This window comes from Pristiophorus japonicus, chromosome 14, assembly GCF_044704955.1.
Source record: "Pristiophorus japonicus isolate sPriJap1 chromosome 14, sPriJap1.hap1, whole genome shotgun sequence".
NCBI classification, from domain to species: domain Eukaryota; kingdom Metazoa; phylum Chordata; class Chondrichthyes; family Pristiophoridae; genus Pristiophorus; species Pristiophorus japonicus.
The window spans coordinates 97,017,156-97,042,283 of record NC_091990.1 but is presented as its reverse complement, the minus strand read 5'-3'; the positions used below and the strand labels follow the sequence as shown (position 1 = coordinate 97,042,283).

The following is a 25,128-nucleotide window of genomic DNA, read 5'->3' as shown; positions in this document are numbered from 1 at the left end:
ACCATTAGCTGAAGATCCTCATCTAAAAATTAGCATTTGCCGCTCCTGCTATCTGTCTATTTTACCCATTTGGTGTGCTGTATTAGCTGCGAGTGTCTATCTATACTGGGCAAGTAGGTTTATCTAGTTAATAACTGCTCTTACAGGTGCCTTCAGAGTGCCCATAGATGTCCCTTATTTATACTGTATCCTAATGCATGCAAGCTTCTAGAAAGTACATAAAGTTGTGATATCCTGACATTGAACTCAGCAAACTGAATGTGGGCAAAAAAATAAACTCCTGTTTAATGTATTGTCTCTGCGTGAAGAGGTTTATAGTGGTATCACAATCCAAATGATATATATTATAAAAAGAACTGCATAAGCACGAGCTTCCTGTCAGCTGACATACTTCCTCTAACACTTTCCTCATATGTCTATGTCCATCATGTTCGTCCTGTCACTATTTCCATCAATAGATCCCTGTAGAAACAATTTTGTTCTTGAATTCGAAGTGTAAACAACAAAATCCCTCTCACAGTATATCCACATCCAGCAGCCTTCTCTGAATACATCCACATCCAGCAGACCTTTCCCAGTGCATAGAATATACAAGCAGGGAGACTATGCTTGAACTGAATAAAACACTACTTGGGCCACAGCTAGAATACTGCATGCAGTTCTGGTCACATTACAGGAAGGATGTGATTGCACTAGAGAGGGTGCAGAGGAGATTTATGAGGATGTTGCTAGGAGTGGAGAATCTTACCTATGAGGAAAGATTGGATAGGCTGTGGTTGTTTTCTTTGGAATAGAGGAGGCTGAGGGGGCGACCTATTGAGGTGTATAAAATTATGAGGGGCCTAGATAGAGTGGATAGGAAGGACCTATTTCCCTTAGCAGAGAGGTCAACAACCAGGGGGCATAGATTTAAAGTAATTGGTGGGAGGTTTAGAGGGGATTTGAGGGGAAATATTTTCAGCCAGAGGGTGGTGGCGGTCTGGAACTCACTGCTGAAAGGGTGCTAGAGGCAGAAACACTCACCACATTTAAAAAATACTTGGATGTGCACTTAAAGTGCTGTAACCTACAAGGCTACGGACCAAGAGCTGGAAAGTGGATTAGGCTGGATAGCTCTTTGTCGGCCGGCGCGGACACGATGGGCCGAATGGCCACCTTCTGTGCGGCAAATTTCTATGATTCTATTCTAGGTTACATCCACATCCACACCCAGCAGACCTTTCCCAGTGCATTCACATCCAGCAGTACATAGAATATAAGAGCAGAGCGGTTATGCTGGAACTGTATAAAACATTAGTTAGGCCACAGCTAGAGTACTGCGTGCAGCTCTGATCACCACATTATAGGAAAGATCCACTCCCAGCAGTCTCCATCCTGTACATCCTCACCCAGCAGCCGCTCCCAGTACATCCTCACCCAGCAGCCGCTCCCAGTACATCCTCACCCAGCAGCCGCTCCCAGTACATCCTCACCCAGCAGCCGCTCCCAGTACATCCTCACCCAGCAGCCGCTCCCAGTACATCCTCACCCAGCAGCCGCTCCCAGTACATCCACACCCAGCAGCCGCTCCCAGTACATCCTCACCCAGCAGCCGCTCCCAGTACATCCTCACCCAGCAGCCGCTCCCAGTACATCCTCACCCAGCAGCCGCTCCCAGTACATCCTCACCCAGCAGCCGCTCCCAGTACATCCTCACCCAGCAGCCGCTCCCAGTACATCCACACCTAGCAGAGTCCGCCCAGTATATCCACAACCAGCAGCACTCCCCCCGCCCCCCTCTTTACTCCTGGACACATCTACCATTTCCGCATCCTGTAACCCTCTTGCCGGTCCTCCCAGATCGTTACCGCTCCCACATGCGTGACCCAACTCCCAAACCACAGGAGCACCCTCCCAGAATTACCAATCTGCTGCTACCTACCCGGAACCTGCAACATCTTCCCCACCATCCTTTTTGGTATCCTGTGCTTTAAAGGATAGAAGTAGATTGAACTAATTACATAATTAAACAAAGGTTTATTAGAAATCAAGGCACTAGTTTACAATTTATACAGAAATATGCATATTGTCGTAGAATTTCTGCTCTGAAATTATAACTAATGCTGTCATAACATAGTCTGTAATAAAAAATCCAATTTCACTGATCAATTATCATAACTCAGTGTCACTGATAATGTATTGGATATTACATAGTGTAAAACAGCTCACTCCGTCCAACTGGAGAGCTGCTGATGGAAGCATTTGTGCATGTATAGATCACAGTGAGATGAGTTGGGAACTTCCAGCTGCTCCAGAAATGAGCAAGAAGACCTCAGGAAACAACGTAAAATCCCAGAGGCAGCCTGCCGACACTGGGTAGGTGGTGGGATCAGCTTTGTGGGAAGTCTAATTACATAATAAGCAGACAGGTCAACAACCAGATTTAAAATAATTGGTAGGAGGTGTAGAGAGGATTTGAGGAGATTTTGTTTCACCCAGAGGGTGGTGGGGGTCTGGAACTCACTGCCCGAAAGGATGGTAGAGGCAGAAACCTTCATAGCATTTAAAAAGTACTTGGATATGCACTTGAAGTGCTATAACCTACAAAGCTACGGATCAAGAGCTTGAAAGTGGGGTTGGGCTGGGTAGCTCCTTGTTGGCTGGCATGGGCACGATGGGCCGAATGGCCTCCTTCTGTGCTGTAAATTTGTATAATTCTATGATTTCTATGATTACCATTTTTCTAGCGAGCATAGGCAACAGCTGCACTGCCGACAGGTCCAAAATGGCGGCCACCACGGGCTCGCCGGAAGTGTGTGGAAGCAAGGAGGCCACCATTTTGTTACTGAAACCGGCCTTATCAGCCAACGCCAACGTTGAAAAAAAATGTCATGGCCGTTTACTTTTATAAACAGCATATGCACATTATATGATTGAATCATTCCACCCAAAATAAGGAAATAACAGAGATAAATGTTTCCTGGAAGTAGAAACAAAAGTGGCCTAAGTTTAATGAGGCAGAGATCTATATTAACAAATCCCAAAGGATTAATACGTTTGATGGATCAGACAACTGAACTGTCCTTACTCAGAAACTACCTTCTGGATGTTTTATGCAGAATTGCAGAACTGAAACAATAGATCACGCTGCACATGGTGAGATTAGCAGAAATTGCAGGGGAATTTCTTGCCCTACGAGTGCACCAGTGATTGGATAAATGGAACCAGACAAGAGAGAGGTTATTAATCGACTAGGAGGATTGCAATCCTTTGACATTAATGAGATCAATGAGATCCATCCTTCCTGACACTGAAATACAGCTGAAATTGTATTTGATTTTTCACTACCCAAGGCAGACTCACAATTTTCGCCCATTCTCTTTTCAGAAATATTGTCGCTTGATTGCGATTTCTTTCACATGAACCCTTTCCACCCAAACTGGCTATGATTTTCTACTATAAATCATGAAAATGCCTTCAAAAGTTTGATTGGGAATAAAATCTGCTCATTTTGGACAGGATTTATCTAATTATTGGTGCATTAGATGGCAGTAAGATAAGTATCAAAGGAGACGGAACTGTGATCCGCTGCCCGTTTCTGAACCCGGATCAAGTCCCGTTCACCCCTGCTCTCATGATCTGCACTAGCTCCTGGTCCGGCAAAGCCCGATTTAAAAATTCTCATCCTGGTATTCAAATCCCTCCATGCCTTGCCTGTATCTCTATAGTCCCACTCCAGGAATCTGAGCACATACATCTAGGCTGACACTCCCGTACCATGCTGAGAGAGTGCTGCACTGTCGGAGGTGCCGTCTTTCAGATGAGATGTTAAACTGAGGATCCATCTGCTCTCACAGGTGGACGTAAAAGATCCTATTGCACTATTTCAAAGAAGAGCAGGGAGTTAACCCCGGTGTCCTGGCCAATATTTATCCCTCAATCCACATAACAAAAACAGTTTATCTGGTCATTATCACATTGCTATTTTGTGGGAGCTTGCTGTGCGCAATTTGGCTGCCGTGTTTCCCACATTACAACAGTGACTACACTCCAAAAGTACTGCATTGTCTGTAAAGCGCTTTGTGCTGTCCGGTGGTTGTGAAAGGCGCTATATAAATGTAAGCACAAAAGCAAAATACTGCGGATGCTGGAATCTGGGATAAAAACAGAAAATGCTGGAAATCTCAGCAGGTCAGGCAACATCTGTGGAGAGAAAGCAGAGTTAATGTTTCGGGTCGATGACCCTTCGTCAGAACTAGAGAGTGTTCGAAAAGATCAGATTCTTAACAAGCATTGAAAGGGGGAGGGGAAGAAAGAACAAAAGGGAAGGTCTGTGATAGGTTGGAAGGCAGGAGAGATTAGAGAGACAAAAGGGATGATGGCCCAAATTCAAATGTTAATGCCAGGAGTTAGAAGAACATTAGTCAAGATAGGGTGTGAATGGTGGGATAATGACCAACTGCCATTAGAGACAAGAAGAGAATAAAAGAAAGAAACAGGCTCTGAGAAAGGTGGGTGGGGCGGGCGGACGGGAGCCAAAGATTGCCAGCAGTTACACTCTGAAATATTTGAACTCAATGTTGAGTCCAGAAGGATGTAAAGTGCCTGAACGAAAGATGAGATGCTGTTCCTCGAGCTTGTGTTGAGCTTCACTGTAACAGTGTAGGAGACCGAGGATGGCGATATCAGAGTGGGAGTGGAGTGGAGGATTAAAGTGACAGGCGACCGGAAGCTCAGGGTCACACTTGCGGACTGAACGGAGGTGTTCCGCAAAGCGGTCATCCAATCTACACTTAGTCTGCCCAATGTAGAGGAGACCACATCGTGAGCAGCGAATACAGTATACTAAATTGAAAGAAGTACCAGTAAATCGCTGTTTCACCTGGAAGGAGTATTTGGGGCCCTGGATAGTGGGAAGGAATGGGGTAAAAGGGCAGGTGTTGCATCTCCTGCACTTGCATAGAAAGGTGCCGTGGGAAGGGGAGGGGATGCTTGGGATGACTGCAGAATGGACCAGGATGTCGCAGAAGGAGCGGTCCCTTGGGAACGCTAAGAGGGGAGAGGAGGGGAAGATGTGATTGGTGGTGGGAATCCGCTGGAGGTGTCGGAAATGGCAGAGGATGATCCATTGAATGTGGAGGCTGGTGAGGTGAAAGGTGAGGACAAGGGGAACCCTGTCATGGTTCTGAGAGGGAGGGGAAGGGGTGATGGCAGAGGTGCGGGAAATAGAACAGACACAGTTGAGGGCCATGTTAACCACGGCGGAGGGGAATCCTCTGTTGAGGAAAAAGCAAGACATGTCAGAGGCACTAGTGTGAAAGGTGATGTCGTCAGAGCAGATGAGAAGGAGACGGAGAAACTGGGAGAATGGAATGGAGTCCTTACAGGATGCGGGGTGGGATGAAGTCCAGGTAGCTGTGGGAGTCAGTGGGCTTATAGTGGATAGTGGTCAGAAGCCTATCCCCAGAGATGGAGATGGAGAAGTCGAGGAAGGGAAGGGAAGAGTCGGAGATGGACCATGTGAAGGTGAGCGAAGGGTGGAAATTTTATGCAAAGTGAATTAAATTTTCGAGTTCAGGGCGAGAGCAGGAAACAGCACCGATACAGTCATCAATGTACCGGAAAAAGTGGTGAGGGAGGGGACCCGAGTAGGACTGGAACAAAGAATGTTCCACATATACCATGAAAAGGCTAGGACCCATGCGGGTTCCCATAGTAACACCTTTAATTTGGAGGAAGTGAGTGGAGTTAAAGGAGAAGTTGTTTAATGCGAGAGCAAGTTCAGCCAGGCGGAGGAGGGTGTTGGTGGATGGAGACTGGTTGGGCCTCTGCTTGAGGAAGATGCAGAGCCCCCTCAGGCAGTCCTGGGTAGGGGATGGAAGTGTAGAAGGATTAGACATCCACGGTGAAAAGGAGACGGTTGGGGCCGGGAAACTGGAAACTGTTAAAGTGACGGAGGGCGTAGGAGGAGTTGCGGATGTAGGTGGGAAGAGAGTGGACAAGGGGAGAAAAAATAGAGTCGAGATGGGAAGAAATAAGTTCTGTGGGGCAAGAAGAGGCTGAAACGATGGGCCTACTGGGGCAGTCCTGTTTGTGGATCTTGGGAAGGAGGTAGAAGTGGGCTGTGCGGGGTTAGGGGAACTATGAGGTTTGGTGGCTGTGGAGGGAAGATCTCCAGAGGAGATGAGGTCAGTGACGGTCTGGGAAATTATGTCTTGATGATCAGTAGTGGGGTCATGGTCCAGGGGGAGGTAGGAGGAGGTGTCACAGAGTTGGCGATCAGCCTCTGCAAGGTAGAGGTCGGTTTGCCAAACAACAACAGCGCCATCCTTGTCAGCAGCTTTGATGACAAGGCTAGAGTTGGATCTGAGCGAGCGGAGTGCTGCAAGTTCAGAGGGAGGTAGGTTGGAGTGAGTGAGGAGAGCAGAGAAATTGAGATGGCCGATGTCCCGTCGGCAGTTTGCAATGAAGAGGTCTGGAGCGGGTAAGAGGCCAGAGGGAGGGGTCCAGGTAGAGCGAGAATTCTGAAAACGGGAGAAAGGGTCAGCTGTGCAAGGCTGTGGGGAAAGAGCATGGGAGTGGTTTATTATATATATTATATATAAATATAAGTCTTTTAACCTCCTCCAGTCCTGCAACCCTCCAAGATCTCTGCACACTTACATTTCTGGCCTTTTGTGCATCCCCAATTGTGCTCCACTATTGTTGGCTGTGCCTTTAGCTCCAAGGCCCGAAGCTCTGGAATTCCCTTCCTAAGCCTCTTCGCTTCTCTACCACTCTCCTCCTTCAAGTTGCTCCTTAAAAACTTTGACCAATCTGTTGGTCACCTGTCCAAATATCTCTTTATGTGGCTCGGTGTCAAATGTTGCCTGATTACATTCCTGTGAAGCATCTTGAGATTACTACATTATAGGTACTATTATGAATGAAAGTTATTGCTGTTGAATGGAACATTGAGGAAATGGTAACTCTAGATTTTTTTGGGAGCCTTCTTTGCCCTGCTTCCTGCCTCTCTCAGACCCTCTGATATGGGGTGGTAGGGAGGGAGGGTGGGGAAAGAAGGGAGAAGGGGTGAGAGCAAGGACTAACCCTGCCTACCTCCAGGGAAGCCCCAGAAATCCCAGGAAAATGTAAAGGGGGACAGAAATCCAGCGTCACAAGTCTCTTTCCTTTTCTCCTCTCCTTTGCACCTGGGAAGCGAGAGTTCCCCACAAACATTGGACAGGAACATCAGGACCTACATTCATTGCTGCTGGTTCCTGTGGTAGTTCTTCAGCTGGCATATTTTGCTACACAGAACAAACTGAGAAATGTTTTGTTAGGGTGAAAGATCGCCATCTATTGGATACAAACAGTATTACAGGTGCAGTGTCGATAATCCGGAACCCTCGGAACCGAGGCTGTTCCGGTGTCGGGGCTTTTCCGGACATTCGATTGTCTTTCTGACGTCACGAATCCGGAAACACCCGAGCCCATGTTTGGGTATTTCTGGATTTCGGAACGTCAGAAAGGGGGGGGGGGGGCGGGTCCCCACTGAGGAGCTGTTCGGGTCAGCCGGCCCTATCGATGAGGTGGTCGGGCAGGGCCCCGCTGAGGAGGTGTTTGGGCAAGGAGGCCCCGGGGTAAGTGCATTGGCGGTGGGGAGAAGCGAGGCGAGGTGAGGCCTGAGGTCGAGCAGTGGCGGGTCCGAATTCCGGAACATTTTACAGATTCCGGACGGCTCTGCCACCGATCATCCCGGAGTTCGGATTCTGGAACATTTCGGATTCTGGAATTCCAGATTTTCGATGTTGCACCTGCATTATAGAAGCATTTTTTTTCACCTTTTGCTATACAATTTCATGTGTGTCATAAAATCTTACAACACAGAAGGAGGCTATTCTACCCATTGTGCCTAAGCTGGCTCACTGAAAGAGCCACCCAATTAGTCCCACTCCCGTGCTCTTTCCCCACAGTCCTGCTAACTTTTCCTTTTTGAGTATCTATCCAATTACCTTTCGGAAACTTACTATTGAATCTGCTTCCACACTCTATCAGATAGTGCCTTCCACATGGCCCATGAAATTTCCTATTTAACAAGGAGTGAAAATTCAGATGTGCTTTGCTCAAGACAAGGCTGAGGCATTGAAAACCATCCTCAGCCAGAAGTGCCGAGTGGACGATCCATCTCAGCCTCCTCCTGAGTTCCCCACTGAAGCCAGTCTTCCCCATCACAGAAGGCAGTCTTCAGCAAATTTGATTCATTCTATGCGATATCAAGAAATAGCCGAGTGCACTGGACACAGCAAAGGCCGTGGGCTCCGACAGCATCCTGGCTGCAGTGCTGAAGACTTGCGCTCCTGAACTAGCCGTGCCTCCAGCCAAGCTATTCCAGTACAGCTACAACACTGGCATCTACGAATGTTTTGTGGCGGAGGAGCAGCGAGAGATCGTGGCGGAGGAGCAGTGAGAGATTGTGGCGGAGGTGCGGTAAATGTTTGTGGCGGAGGAGAGACGAGAGATCATGGCAGAGGTGCGGCAAATGGGGGATACGGGGCCCAGAAGAGCCAAGGGCCCAGGGGCAGCACGGGCCAGCCCTACACTGCGATATGTGTGCGCACTAGGTGCATGCAGCAGAGCAGGCCTCCAGTCGTCCTGGTTAACCTTTGCCACTGGATAAAGGCCTAGCTCTGTCAAGCCCGTGTGGTGGCTGATGTTATCATCATTGGAGGTCCCTCGAAACGAGGATGAGTCCACGTGTTTCAATGAAGGACCTGATATTCCAGGTCCTGAGCTACATTCTGAAGGATGGAAGATGCCTGTGCGTGGATTTTTTTAACATGTGGTGACTGTTGCCCAACAGCCACCACACGGGCTTGACAGAGCTCGGTCTTGGACCACTGGCAAGGATTAACCAAGATGACTGGAGACCAGCTCTGCTGCACGGACCTAGTGTGCACACATATCACAGTGTGGGCTGGTCCGTGCTGCTCCTGAGCCCTCGGCTCTTCTGGGCCCCGAACTCACGCCTCTCCTTGGCCCCGATCACGTCCCTCTACAATCTCTTGCCACTCCTTCGCCCCGACCTCGCCGCTCCTGCTTTACCTGCCCACGCTCCAATCACTGACCTGGACCTTGATGACGTCACTCTTCACTGCTGACACCCTCCTGCACCAGCTCGCACTGCTCCCTGAAGTAGTACGCCTCCTCGCTGCTCCAAGGGCCGCTCACCGCTCCTTTTATTGTCCCGACCTGCCACTGATGTTCTCACGCAGGTTGGGGTCTCCAGGCTGCCCTTACATTGATACTGTGGGTGGCTCTGAAAAGAGCCTTTGGATTATTAAATTGTTATGTATGCATGATGGTAACATGATGCTTGGGACAGCTGCATAAACAGTAATATGTAACATTTTCCAGTAATGAATCATATTTCATTCATTATTCCTAGAAGGGACGTCCAATTTGTTTCATAATTTTTCATTAAACTTCCATTGTTGGTGAAGTTTCAGGCACGCCATCGGTCGACCATAGACTTTTGAACTTCCATCAAGGTGTTAGCCATGGCTCAGTTGGTATTGAGCACAAAATCCAGGATGTCACTCCAATGCAGTACTGAGGGAGCGCTGCACTGTCAGAAGTATCGTCTTTTGAATGAGACGTTAAACCGAGGTCCTGCCTGTCCCCTCAGGTGGATGTAAAAGATCCCATGGCACTATTTTGAAGAAGAGCATGGGAGTTATCCCCAGTCTCCTGGCCAATATTTATCCCTAAATCAACGTCACTTAAACATATTATCTGGTCATTATCACATTGCTGTTTGTGGGAGCTTGGTGTGCGCAAATTGGCTGACACATTTGCTACTTTACAATAGTGACTACACTCCAAAAGTACTTCATTGGCTGTAAAGTGCTTTAGGATGTCCTGAGATCATGAAAGGTGCTAAAGGTGTTTCTTTTATTCTTTTCTTTCTTGCTGGCGAAATTTCAGATATGCTATCGCTCCACTGTAGCATTTGTTCACCCTAGTCATTCCCCTGGTATACCTCTTATTTCCGCTTCCTTAAATCCAAGGGACGCAGACTTGAACATCTTTGGCGGACAACTGGTCTAACCATCCATCACAAGATATGGCTGGATCATTCAAAGCATTATCCGGCCCTGCTCCATCACTAAAACCACCCACTATTCTAGAATCATTTAGGACAGCAAAGGTAACACCAGGCTTCCCTTCACCGCGAACCTGTCTCCTCCTCCCTCACCGGAGGGTGCGGGACCCAAAAGAGCCAGAGGTGCGGCGAATGTATGTGGCGGAGGAGCGACGAGAGATCATGGCGGAGGTGCGGCAAATGGGGGTACGGGGCCCAGAGAGCCAAGGGCCATGGGGCAGCATGGGCCAGCCCACACTGTGATATGTGTGCGCACTAGGTCTGTGCAGCAGAGCTGGTCTCCAGTCGTCTTGGTTAATCCTTGCCACTGGACCAAGACCTAACTCTGTCAAGCCCATGTGGTGGCTGGTGTGCAACAAAGTATCGCCATCCAAGTAGATGTTGCAGGAACCAGGATACCCATGGAAATCGACATCCGTGAGCGTAGTACTGGAATCGTTATATTGCGACAAGTTGCATGATTATCGATTGGAGAAGTCGAAGATAGAGCTGCGAGGTTACTAGGGAGAGCAAATTGCTATAGTAGGAAGTGTCACCATAACAGTGAAATGCAAGGATCAATATCAGAGCTTGCCTCTCATAGTAGTGGCAGGAGACAAGCCTACCTTGATAGTAGAAAGTGGTTGGGATCACTGAAGCTGGATTGGAATGAGATTTTTAGTGTGGAAACAAAATTTTCATCCAAAGATGATGTCACCAAGCAGCATCCGAAGGTGTTTTGTGAAGCAGGCAGTTTGATGAAAGACTTCAAGGCAAGTGTCAGGATACAGAAGGACTGCAAGCAACGTCCCGTATCATACGGACTCAAGGAGAAAGTTGAGCAAAAACACAAAATAGAATCTGAGAACATTATCTCTAAGGTAGATCTGAGTAATTGGGCTATACCCAATTGTTGTACCTAAGTCAGATTGTAAGGTAAAGTTGTGTGGTGATAATAAGGTAACCTTAAACCAGGTTCTAGAGTGTAATATACCCAAAATGTTGCCAAACGGGGAAGATTTGTTCACAACGCTGATAGGTGGCCAGATCTTTTCAAAGTTAGATCGAACAAACGCCACCTACAATTTGAGTTCAATGAAGTGTCCAAGTCATGCTTGAATATAAATACTCACCGTGGCCTAAATCAGCTCGATAGGCTATCATATGAAGTGTCTTCCACCCCGGACATATTCCAAGGGGTGATGAACCAAATTTTGCAAGGGATTAAAGGAGTAGTGTGTTATTTAGATGACAATCATTTCAGCCCCAAGCAGGCAAATCCATGATTAGGTGTTGAACGAAGTGCGCAAGAGAAGCACAAGTGTGAGATGTTTCAAAACTCAGTGGAGTACTTAGGACACAGAGTATACAAAGAGTGTTTATCCCAAATAGGTTCAGGTCTAAATTGCTAGGAGATCTTCATGACCAGCACCTGGGAATGTGCTTGACCAAGAATTTTGCACACAGTTACTTATGGTGGCCAAGTTTAGATAAAGAGATAGAATACATAATCAGTCAGTGTACAACATTTCAATCGGTGAGCAAGAAACAACTAACAGTACCATTGCAGCCATGGAAATGGCCTCCCAGGCTGTGGCAAAGGTTACATGTAGATTTTGCTGATCTAAAAGGACAGCAATTGTACCTAGTGATAGTCATTTGAAGTGGGTAGAGGTGTTTCCGATGCAGATAATAACAACAATTAAAAAACACTAGACAATTTGAGAAGATTGTTTGCTTCATACAGACTTTCAGAATAAATTGTGTCTGATAATGGGCCACAAGTTTGTTCACACAGTTCATGAGCAGAAATGATGTTAAACACACCAAAGTTCCACCATACCACCCTGCTTCAAATGGTGCAGCAGAGTGCACAGCACAACTTGTAAAACGTGCCCTCATCAAGCAAATGTTGGATCCAAATCCAAAGAAATGTCAGTTATGAGTGGACCACAAAATGGCAAATGTTCTAATTACCTATCAGAATACTCCTCATACCATTACTGGTAGAAAACCAGCAGAGGTGTTTCTCAAACGACAGCCACGAACCAGGTTTTCATTGTTAAAAGCCAAACTTGGCACAGTCAGTAGATGAGAAACAATCAAGGCAGAAAGAGAATCATGGTAAAGGTAGAGTAAGAGAGAGAAGTGTGAAATTGCATCAGGGTGGGAGTGAAGAACCATCACCATAAATGGTTAAAGTGATTACCAGGAAGAATAGTGAAGATATGTGGCCCTTGCACATATTTGGTCAAGATGTTTGATCATGGAAAGGTTAAGTTTGTTCACATTGATCAATTCTTACCTACAGATGTGGAAGGAGTTGAAAGTTGGGATGAGTCAATGTATTCTGATCAGTCAGATAGTGTTGTTACAAGTAGAGTACCTATAGAAAATCCTACATCAGATGCACTAGAAACAAGTCCAACAGAAAGTCACAATTAAAGTCTGAGTCTGAGTCATGCAGACAAACAGCCTGAAGGTGTGAGAATCCAAGTGTAGATCAAGGTCAGCCCTTGGAGAAAAACTCTCCTCAGGCTCAGCTTAGAATGAGTCAAAGTCCTACAACAACATCGGAAAGCTCGGTTCAAGAAAGAAGGTGTCCTCTTTGAAACAGAAAACAAGTGGTTAAGTTTAATTTTTAAATATGGAAAGTAAGTTCATATCTTTTGTTTGTGTTACAGAATTCTAAAGTAGAATTTGGAAATATAAAATGGGTTCCATTTGAGAAATGTACAACAAGAGTTGTGTATACCATGCAAGTCATGTACAATAATTATTTGTTATGATTAACTTATTCAATAAGGAGGGAAAAGTGTTGTAGAGCCGCTTAGTGGACTACGATGTAATAACAATAAAGCCATGTGCTCTGCACAGTTCCATCTGGGAGCCATGTTGTGTGTGTTTACTGTGTCTCACGATATCACAATCTCCAATTCCCCTTCAAGTCACGCACCATGCTGACTTGGAAATATATCACCATTCCTTCATCGTCGCTGGGTCAAAATCCTGGAACTCCTTCCTCAACAGCACTGTGGGAGTACCTGCACACCATGGACTGCACCAGTTCAAGAAGGTGGCTCACCAACATCTTCTCAAGGGCAATTAGGGATGAGTAATAAATGCTGATTTGTCAGTGACACCCACATCCCGTGAATAAATTAAAAAATGTAATAATAATAATAACTTTTATTTATATAGCCCCTTTAACATAGTGAAATGTCCCAAGGTACTTTACAGCAGTGTTACAAGACAAAACAGATAAATTTGACACTGAGCCACAAAAAAAAAAATTAAGGCAGATGACCAAAAGCTTGGTCAAAGAGGTAGGTTTTAAAGATCATCTTAAAGGAGGAAAGAGAGGTGGAGAGGTGGAGAGGTTTAGGGAGGGAGTTCCACAGCTTAGGGCCCAAACAACTGAAGGCATGGCCACTGATGGCTGAGCAGTTATAATGAGGAATGTTCAAGAGGGCAGAATTTGAGGAGCGCAGATATTTTGTGGGATTGTGAGGCTAAAAAAGATTACAGAGATAGGGAGGGGCAAGTCCATGGAGCGATTTGTAAACAAGGATGAGAATTTTGAAATCGAGGTGCTGTTTAACCAGGAGCCAATGTAGGTCAACGAGCACAGGGGTGATGGGTGATTGTGACTTGGTGCGAGTTAGGACACGGGCTGCTGAGTTTTGGATAACCTCAAGTTTACGTAGGGTAGAATGTGGGAGGCCAGCCAGGAGTGAGTTGGAGTAGTCAAGCCTAATGGTAACAAAAGCATGAATGAGGGTTTCAGCAGCAGAGGAGCTGAGGCAGAGTCGGAGGCGGGCAATGTTCCGGAGGTGGAAAAGGCGGTTTTAGTTATGCTGCGGATATGTGGCTTGAAACTAATTTCAGGGTCATATATGGCAATTAGGTTGCGAACAGTCTTGTTCACCCTCAGATTGATGCTAGGGAGAGGGATGGAGTCAGTGGCTAGGGAACGCAGTTTGTGGCAGGGACCAAAGATAATGGCTTCGGTCTTCTCCAATATCGCTTCTCGGCCTTTTGGCTAAGATCATGCGTAACTGACCTGACAGGGGAGTAACCATGACCCCAACGTGGTTCTCCCTGGATCAGGAAGGTGATTCTCCTATGCTTTTTGGAAATAGGAGGTGGGTGGGGTGGCTTGACCCATCCACCTCCACGGAGGTGTGTGGGGGGCCTGACCCATCCACCTCCATGGCACGAACCTGGTATTGCAGTACTTCCAGGAACGGTGCAGTGGCTCTAGGCCTTTTGGCTAAGAGCATTGGCGCAGAGTGATCCTTGATGTGTGCAAGGTGATCTCTGGCATTTGTGATTTGACAAAGAATTGGAAAGATTGGCAACGGAAAAAAAAAAATTAATTGGAGAAAATATCTGCTCATCCAATACTGGATGTCGGACAAGCAGTCTGACAATTTAGATACCAAGCAGGGGTCGAGAGGAGTGGTGGAGAGGAAGAGCTGGGTGTTGTCAACATACATGTGGACACTGATGCTGTGTTTTTGGATGATATCGCTAAGGGGCAGCATATCGATAAGAAATAAGAGGAGGCCAAGGACAGATCCTTGGGGGACACCAGAGGTAACAATGCGGGAGTGGGAAGAGAAGCCATTGCCGGAGATTTTCTGTCTACGATTAGATAGATAAGAATGGAACCAGGCGAGTGCAGTCCCACCCAGCTGGACGATGGTGGAGAGGCGTTGGAGGAGGATTGAGTGGTGAACTGTGTCAAAGGCTACTGACAGGTCCAGAAGGACGAGGAGGGATAGTTTACCTTTGTCACAGTCACAAAGGATGTCATTTGTGACTTTGATGAGAGCCGTTTCGGTACTGTGGCAGGGGTGGAAACCGGATTGAAGGAATTCAAACATTGAATTCATGGAAAGATGGTCACGGATTTGGGAGGCGACAACATGTTCAAGTACCTTGGACAGGAAAGGGAGGTTGGAGATGGGGTAAGAACTAGCAAGCAAAGTGGGGTCAAGGATTGTTTTTTTGAGGAGAGGGGTGATGATAGCAGATTTGAAGGAGAGGGGAACAGTACGTGAGGAGAGAGAACCGTTAACAATGTCGGCTAACATGGGAACCAAAAAAGGAAGTTGGGTGGTTAGCAGTTTAGTGGGAATAGGGTCAAGGGAGCAGGAAGTGGGTCTCATGGACAAGATGAGATGATAGACTCATGATAGACTCACCATGCGCTATAACTGATTCATTACCACCATATAAAATAGCAGAAACATATTTTTTTAATTACATTTATAAAGCAGATGTCATCCATAAAATCATCAAATCATTGCAGCACATAAAAAGGTCATTCGACTCATTGTGTCTGTTATATATGTGGACTTGTAGTTACTCTGTACAACCACCAGAGGGCTCATCCCCTGGGATCCCAAGGGATCCCATAATCTCTTGGGAGCACAGTTACTTAAGGAGACCTCCCAGGTTGGAGAAGCACTCTGGAGACCTGCAATAAAAGACTAAGGTCACACTTTACTTTGAACTCACAGTGTTCAGTCTGACTCTTTCTCCATACACAACAACTGGCAACGAGATACAGATAGCGAACCCAAAGATGCAGAGAACAGTGGGCATCCTGGAGAAATTTTCGGAGGGAGATGATTGGGAAACTTTTGTTGAGCGACTCGACCAATACTTCGTGGCCAACGAGCTAGATGGGGAAGAAAGCGCTGCCAAATGAAGGGCGATCCTCCTCACCATCTGCGGGGCACCAACGTATGGCCTCATGAAGAATCTGCTCACTCCAGCGAAACCCACGGAAAAATCGTGCGATGATTTATGCACACTGGTCCGAGAGCATTTGAACCCGAAGGAAAGCGTTTTGATGGTGAGGTACCGGTTCTACACCTACAAAAGGTCTGAAGGCCAGGAAGTGGCGAGTTATGTCGCCAAGCTAAGACGCCTTGCAGGACTTTGCGAATTTGAAGGACATTTGGAGCACATGCTCAGAGACTTTTTCGTACTTGGCATTGGCCATGAAACCATACTTCGCAAACTTTTGACTGTAGAGACCCCAACCTTGAGTAAGGCCATAACGATAGCCCAGGCGTTCATTGCCACCAGTGACAATACTAAGCAAATCTCTCAGCACACAAGTGCTGCTACAAGTACTTTGAACAAAGTGATGTTGTTTTCAAATCGTAATGTACAGGACAGGTCACACATACCTGCAGCTGCACGTCCGCAGATATCTCAGAGTCCACCATCAAGAATGATGAATGCAAGGCCATTAACACCTTGTTGGTGAGCATCGTTTCCATTCATGCCGATTCAAAGACTACGTTTGCAAGGGCTGTGGAACAATGGGACACCTCCAACGAGTGTGTAGGCAAGTTGCAAAGCCTGTTAAACCTACAAACCACCATGTTGCAGAGGAGGACAGATCCACGGAGGATCACGATGAACCAGAGCCTCAGATAAAGGAGGCAGAGGTACATGGGGTGCACACATTCACCACGAATTGTCCCCCGATAATGCTGAATGTTGAACTAAATGGACTCCTGGTGTCTAAGGAGCTGGACTCTTTGGGCAAAAAGACTTTCGAATGCTTGTGGTACAGCAAGGCCTCAAGGCCAGTCTTAACTCCAGTTCGCATAAAACTAAGAATTTACACTAAAGATCTGCTTCTTGTAATCGGCAATGCCACCATAAAGGTCTCCTATGACGGAGCGGTGCACAAGCCACCACTCTGGGTGGTACCGGGCGATGGTCCCACGCTGCTCGGCAGGAGCTGGCTGGGAAAGATGCGATGGAACTGGGACGACATCGAAGCACTGTCACCCGCTGACGACACTTCATGTGCCCAGGTCTTAAACAAATTTCCTTCGCTGTTCGAACCAGGCATCGGGTTCCAGGAGCAAAAGTGCAGATCCACCTAATTCCGGGGGCGCAACCCATCCATCACAAGGCGAGAGCAGTATCCTACATGATGAGAGAAAGGGTGGAGATCGAGTTAGACCAGCTGCAAAGAGAGGGCATCATTTTACCGATCGAGTTCAGCGAGTGGGCCAGTCCTATTGTCCCAGTCCTCAAGGGAGACAGCACCATCAGAATCTGTGGCGATTACAAAGTAACTATCAATCGTTTCTCCCTGCAGGACCAATACCCACTACCAAAGGCCGACGATCTCTTTGTAACGCTGGTGGGAGGAAAGACGTTCACGAAGCTGGATCTAACTTCAGCCTACATGACGCAGGAACTGGAGGAATCATCGAAGGTCCTCACCTGCATCAACACGCACAGGTTCGTATTGTTTATAACAGATGCTCGTTTGGAATCCGATTAGCGGCGGCGCTATTCCAGAGAAACATAGAAAGCTTACTGAAGTCGGTCCTGCACACCATGGTCTTCCAGGACGATATCTTGGTCACAGGTCGGAACACAGTCGAGCGCTTGCACAACCTGGAGGAAGTTCTTAGTCGACTCAACCATGTGTGGCTCAGGTTAAAATGCTTGAAGTGTGTTTTCCTGGCACCTGAAGTGGAGTTCTTGGGAAGGAGGATTGCAGCAGATGGCATCAGGCTCACCAATGCAAAGACGGAGGCAATCGAGAACGCACTGAGGCCACAGAACGTGACGGAGCTGAGGTCGTTTCCGGGACTCTTGAACTACTTTGGTAACTTCTTACTGGGTCTCAGCACACTGCTAGAACCACTGCATGTCTTACTATGAAAAGGGGGCGAATGGATTTTGGGCAAAAACCAAGAAAATGCTTTTGTAAAAGTGAAAAAATTGTTATGCTCAAACAAATTGCTTGTGTTGTATGATCCATGTAAGTGTTTGGTACTAGCATGTGATGTGTCGTCATATGGTATCGGGTGTGTATTGCAACAAGCTAATGATTTCAGGAAACCACAACCGGTTGCTTATGCATCCAGGAGTCTGTCTAAGGCTGAGAGAGTCTACAGCATGATTGAGAAAGAAGCGTTAGCGTGTGCCTATGGGGTAAAGAAAATGCACCAATACCTGTTTGGGCGAAACTTCCAATTGGAAACTGACCATAAGCCACTTATATTCCTGTTTTCCGAGAGTAAAGCGATAAATACCAACGCATCGACCCGCATCCAGGAATGGGTGCTCACGTTATCCGCATACAACTATGCCATCTGCCACAGGCCAGGCACAGAAAACTGCGCCGATACCCTCAGTAGGCTGCCATTGCCTACCACGGGGGTGGAAATAGCACAGCCCGCAGATCTAGCCATGGTTATGGAAGCATTTGAGAGTAAGAAATCACCCATCACTACCCGGCAGATCAAAACCTGGGCAAGCCAGGACCCCTTATTATCTCTAGTCAAAAGCTGTGTGCTTCATGGGAACTGGTCCAGAGTCCCAGTGGAAATGCAGGAAGAGATAAAGCCATTCCAGTGGCGCAAAGATGAAATGTCTAAACAGGCAGACTTCTGTGGGGCAATCAAGTAGTGGTCCCCGAGAAGAGGAGAGACACCTTCATCAATGACCTCCATAGTACTCACCCAGGCATCGTAATGATGAAAGCGATAGCCAGATCCCACATGTGGTGGCCCGGTATCGATGCGGAGTCCTGCATTCACAGATGTAATACATACTCGCAGTTAAGCAATGTACCCAGGGAGGCGCTGCTATGTTTATGGTCTTGGCTCTCCAAACCGTGATCTAGGGTACACTTCGACTATGCAGGCCCGTTCTTGGGTAAAATGTTCCTTGTGGTTGTAGATGCGCACTCCAAGTGGATTGAATGTGAGATAATGTCAGCTAGCACGTCCGCTGCCACTACTGAAAGCCTGCGGGCCATATTTGGCACTCATGGTTTACCCGATGTCCTGGTGAGCGACAACGGGCCATGTTTTACCAGTGCTGAGTTCAAAGAATTCATGACTCGTAACGGGATCAAACATGTCACAGCTGCCCCGTTTAAACCAGCGTCCAATGGTCAGGCAGAGAGAGCAGTGCAAACCATTAAGCAAGGCTTGAAGAAGGTAACTGAAGGCTCACTGCAGACTCGCCTATACCGAGTCCTGCTTAACTACCGCACGAGACCTCACTCACTCACTGGGATCCCACCTGCTGAACTGCTCATGAAAAGAGCACTTAAGACAAGGCTCTCGTTAGTTCACCCTGATCTAAATGAACTGGAAGAGAGCAGGCGGCTTCAACAAAGTGCATACCATGATAGCGCAAATGTGTCACGCGAGATTGAAATCAATGATCCTGTATTTGGATTAAATTATGGACAAGGTCCCAAGTGGCTTCCCGACACTGTCGTGGCCAAAGAGGGGAGCAGGGTATTTCGGGTCAAACTTTCAAATGGACTTATTCACCGGAAACACTTGGACCAAATCAAACTCAGATTCACGGACTATCCTGAGCAACCCACCTTGGACCCTACCTTTTTTGATCCCCGAACATACACACCAGTTGCAACCGGCACCACGGTTGACCACGAAGCAGAACCCACCATCCGCAGCAGCCCAGCAGGGCCCAACACACCAGGCAGCCCAGCAAGGCCAGCTGCACAGCAGCCCAGCAAGGGCCCAACAAATAATTCACAACATCAGCTTTCACACCGAGACAATCAACCAAGGCAAGAAGAGCCCCAGATTGACTCACATTGTAAATAGTTACACTATTGACTTTAGGGGAGAGTGTTCTTATATATGTGGACTTGTATTTACTCTGTACAGCCACCATAGAGCTCATCCCCTGGAGTCCCAAGGGATCCCATAATCCCTTAGGAGCACAGGTACTTAAGGAGGCTTCACAGGTTGGAGAGACCTGCAATAAAAGACTAAGGTCACACTTTACTTTGCGCTCACAGTGTTCAGTCTGACTCTTTCTCCATACGCAACAGTGTCTATGTCAGCTTTCTGAAAGAGCTACCAATTAGTCTCAATCCTCTCCTCATAGGACAACCCTCTCATCCCAGGAATCAATCGAGTGAACCTTCGTTGCACCGTCTCGAAGGCAATTATATCCTTCCTTATGAACAGCCTCATACAACTTTGACACAGCACTTAGTCACTTAGTCTGCTGGGAGGCATCACAAAAAAAATAAGAAAATGTCTGTGGGCCATTTAGGTAAACACTCTGGGAAACTGCCCTCTGACCCCGACAAGCAAAGTCTAGGAGGCCACAACAATTCCGAATCTCCCTGTTCCCAGCTATCATAAAATCATGGAATCATAGAAATAGAAGGAGGCCATTTCGGCCCATTGTGTCTGTGCCAGCCGACCAAGAACTATCCAGCCTAATCCCACTTTCCAGCTCTTGGTCCGTAGCCCTGTAGGTTACAGCACTTTAAATGCACATTCCAGTATTTCTTTAATGTTGTGAGGCTTTCTGCCTCTACCACCCTTTCAGGCAGTGAGTTCCAGATCCCCACCACCCTTTGGGTGAAGAAATTTCCCCTCATATCACCTCTAAAGCTTCCCGCAATTACTTTAAATCTAAGCCCCCTGGTTGTTGATCCCTCAGCAAAGGGAACAGGTCCTTCCTATCCACTCTATCCAGGCCCCTCATAATTTTATACACTTCAATCAGGTCTCCCTTCAGCCTCCTCTGTTCCAAAGAAAACAGACCCAGCATCTCCAATCTTTCCTCATAGCCAAAATTCTCCAGTCCAGGCAACATTCTTGTAAATCTCCTCTGCACCCTTTCCAGTGCAATCACATCTTTCCTGTAATGTGGTGACCATAACTGCACACAGTACTCCAGCCTAACCAGTGTTTTATATAGTTCAAGCATAACCTCCTTGCTTTTGTATTCCATGCCTCGACTAATAAAGGCAAGTATTCTATGTGCCTTCTTAACCACCTTAACTACCTGGCCTGCTACTTTCAGGGATCTGTGGACCTGCACTCCAAGGTCCCTTTTTTCCCTCGACACTTTTCAGTGTCATACCATTTAATGTGTATTCCCTTGCCTTGTTAGACCTCCCCAAATGCATTGCCTCATGCATCGCCCAACTTACTTTTCATGACTTGAAATGTCCTCTTTGTCTCAGGAATTTGTCCAGCTCTCTTTTTGAAGGATTGTAAGGAATCCATATTCATCACATGTGTTTGTAATCTGTTCTAAAGATCAATAACTCTCTGTGAAAATAAATATTTCCTCGTGCCAAACCTAATTCTTTGCTCATATATTTTATAATCGGGTACTGTAGTCCTCCCATCCCATCCATCTCAAATAACTTAGATAATTGGACAAACTGTACTCTCTTCATCATTTTAAAAACCTCAATCATAGCTCCTCAATGGATTTCGCTAATGAAAATAGTTCCATCTCCTTACAGACTGGTTTCCATGAAAGGATATTGACCTGAAACGTTAACCTTTTTCCTCTCCACAGATGCTGCCAGGCCTATTTAGAGTTTCCAGCATTTTCTGTTTTCATTTCAGATTTCTAGCATCCGCAGTATTTTGTTTCCGAGTGACTCCTGCCAATGAACCGGAAGCTATTGGAAGCTACCGGAAATAATGTTCACAATAGATGGAGGTCTGCGTAAATACTTTTGATGATTAAAATCCGTTTATTATTTGTAATGTTTTACAGTTAAGATTTGTAGTTCTGTGGAGACTCCAATTTGAGCTGGGCTCAAGGGTCGGGGTGTGGGCCAGCAGAATCGCTCCCTCGCCCGGACACAGGTGCTCGGGGCTCAGCTTCAAAAGAAGCCCGGGGCGGGGTGGGGTGGAAGCTGAACTGAACTGCCAGCCACTTATATAAGGGACGAGAACCCTTAGGTTATACAGCAGCTTCAAAAGAAGCCCGGGGGAGGAGGAGGGAGTGGGAGCCGAGCTCCTGTGCAAGAGAGAGATTCTGCCGGCCGATGCTCCAACCCTCGAGCCCGGTGAGGAGACGTTCGGTGGTGGGATGGTACTTTGAAAAACATAAAAAATTAAAGAATTGCATTAGACTTTATTGAATGCCCAGCTTCCTGTTCTAAGCAAGCCTATTGCACATGCGCAGACCTAGGTCTGGTCCATACTGGGGCGTCCACCTTGGGGAGAGAGAGAGAAGAGAAGGTGCCACTACTTTTTCCTGCTGTTTTGAGCTTCTTGCAAAGCTACTAATAAATTATGGGGGCAATATTGACAATGCCATACCTCATGCAAGCCTTCTGCATGATTGTGCTGCGGAGGAGAAGATTGATTAGGCATCATCACCCGAGAAACCTCAGAACACGTAGGGATGGACAGGAGGTCTTACCCACATCGGTTATATCGAGACAGGCGTTCATACCTGCACCTGAATGATGCAGACCGTGTGAGAAAGCTGTGTTTCGCAAATAAGTTGTAACCAAGATCTGTGAGTTAATAAAAGCAGACCTGCTTTGTCAGTTGAAGTAAAGGTTACAGCTGCACTTTCATTTTATGCATCTGGGCCACAACTGGGGATGTGTGCGTTATTTCTCAACATACAACACATATCTGCATTCGGCAGGTGACTGCTGCACTATATGCCTGGAGGAATGACTACATAAAGTTCCCCATGACCGCCCAGGCAATGCGTGACAGAGCTGTGGGCTTCTCCAGGATTACTGGCTTCTTAAAGGTACAGGACTGCATTGATTGTACCCACATCGCCTTATGAGCACCTTTGGAAGATTCCGAGATATACAGGAGCAGAAAAGGCTTCCACTCCGTGAATGTGTAGCTCGTCAGTGACGACATGCATCGCATCATGTCAGTTGATGCAAAATACCCTGGGAGCACCCATTAGGCGTTCATCCTACACGAGAGCATTATATCTGCCATGTCTCAGCAGCAGCCAGAAGGGCAGATCTGGCTGCTGGGGGACAAAGGGTACAGCCTCGCCACCTGGCTCATGACACCCCTACGCGTATCCTGGACAGAAGCTGACCGGGAATACAACATGTTGCACATGTAAAGAGGACCATTGGCATCTTGAAGCTGCATTAACAATACCTGGACCATGCTGGAGGCTACTTACAATACTCCCCTGAGATTGTCGGTCAGTTCACTGCTATCTGCTGCATGCTGTACAATTGGCCATCATGAGGCAGCAGCTGCTGGTAGTAGAAGACCCATCTGAGGTGAGAGTGGCTGATGATGAGGAGGAAGATGCAGATGATGAGGAGGAGGAGGAAGCCATGTAACTACCTGAACCCGGAGCACGACGGCGGAGGAGGGCGGGCTGTCATGCCCCTTTAACGATTACACGAGCCTTGCGCCAGCAGCTCATCCGTGAATGCTTTGCTGCCTGAAAACTCAGCAGCAACTATTCCACATGGACCATGATTACTGTTTGGGCCTGCTCCGTAATGTTGTGTTGTGTTAATGGAACAAATAATGGAAATGATTCTTCTTTGGTTAAAAAATTGTGTTAATAATGGAACAAATAATGTAAATGATTCAGTTATAATTTAAAATATATTTTATTCAAAAGTTTAACAAATACTTGTTTGTACTTAACTTAACTTTAATAAAAAATATTCTTGTATCAAACTTTAAAGTTTTCAGTTAAGATCACTTACAAAGTTTAAGATCACTTACAAACTTTTAAACTTGTAAATTTACATCACTTACAAAAAACTTTAAATTTGAGAACAGTTACAACAACAACAACAACAACAACAACAACAACAACAACAACAACAACAGCTGCAGCTGGAGCTGGAGCGAAGAAAGGCTGCACCCATCTCCCCTCCACCTTATTGTAAGACCGCCCGTTGCACTTGGTATTGGTGACTCCACCCCTGCCCGCAGGCGGTGGCGCAGCATTTCTCGGGTTGGTACCGAGCTTATTCTTTTGAGCATCTCGGGTAATGCGCACTTCTTGATGGGTGGCGGGGCAGGCGTTAATGTGGAAGGCCCGGCTTGGGCCTCTTCAGAGGCTGGTCTGGGGATTGGAGTGGGAGTGGCAGTTGATTCCGTCAATGGCCGCGGGGTCTGGGCGTGATCCCTTATTGCAGCAGCTAACTCAGACATTCCCTCCCTCATGTGCCCCAAAGGCATCTCCACTACCTGCAACATTCCCTCCCTCATGTTCACTGACAGTGTATCAGCGACCTGCGAAATTCTCTCCCTCATGTTTACCGACAGTATATCAGCTGCCTGTGACATTCCATCTCCAATGTGCCCAGACAATGTTCCCATTTCTCATGAGAGTGTTGTTATTTCTCCCGACAGTCCCGATACCTCATTACCCACCCCACTGATGGTGTCCAGGAGTGAGCGTGTAAGGTCAGTGCTCTCCCCACTCATTGCCATCATCTGAACCACATCTGTTACATCCTGCACCTCAGGAGAGCGCTGTAGAGCTCTCCTTCCCCTCCTTGCCTGGGAGTGGCTCGCTGCATCCCACTGGGACCCACGGCCTCAGTCTGTGTGAAACCATGAAATGTCCCAACACTCGTACCACTCAGGAAAGGGCCTGGCATCTCAATGGGCAGCAGCAGAGTGAGTACAACAGTGGGGCCTTCATCCTCCCATGCTCCTCCCCCTCACCCCCATGCTCTTGGTCTGGAAGGTGGGATTGGAAGATGTTCTTCCCTTCAGGCTCATCCACATCTGAATCTTCTTCTGCATCGGCTTCAGCCTCGTCAGGGTTGTCCTCAAGTTCTGCACAATATAACAGAACAGACAAATGGTTAGCAGCAGAGGAGGGTGCAGAGTGGCATGAGTAGGCTGACACAGTGCAGGCAGCAGGGTTAGTTGAAGGACCATGATGAATAATAGCACATTGCATCAACCGAAGCGTAGCTGTCGGAGACATCCCCGTGAACTGAAGCATGGCTAGCCCACGCAGTACTTAACTTTTAGCAAAGCCAGACTGTGGAATTTGCAGGACTTGCCCTCCCCTCGAATGTGGGCCCAGCTTGTGCAGTGGTGGTTGCTTTTCTCCAGGCAGAACCCATCAAAGCAAGACCCTCACTTCCAAGGGTGTCAGTGGGCGCAGATTTGCCGGGCCTCTTCCCGTTCAAGTTTTCTCTCTTTTGTTGTGTGCCACCTTCCTCTGCAAAGATGAAAATCTAACTTTTTAGAGAAGGT

General features: G+C 47.1%; 1 pseudogene; it reads left to right on the top strand.

Annotated features, from left to right (window-relative positions):
* The first annotated feature begins 14,124 nt into the window (after positions 1-14,124).
* On the top strand, positions 14,125-14,362 carry LOC139280337 (U2 spliceosomal RNA; annotated as a pseudogene).
* The last annotated feature ends 10,766 nt before the right edge of the window (positions 14,363-25,128 follow it).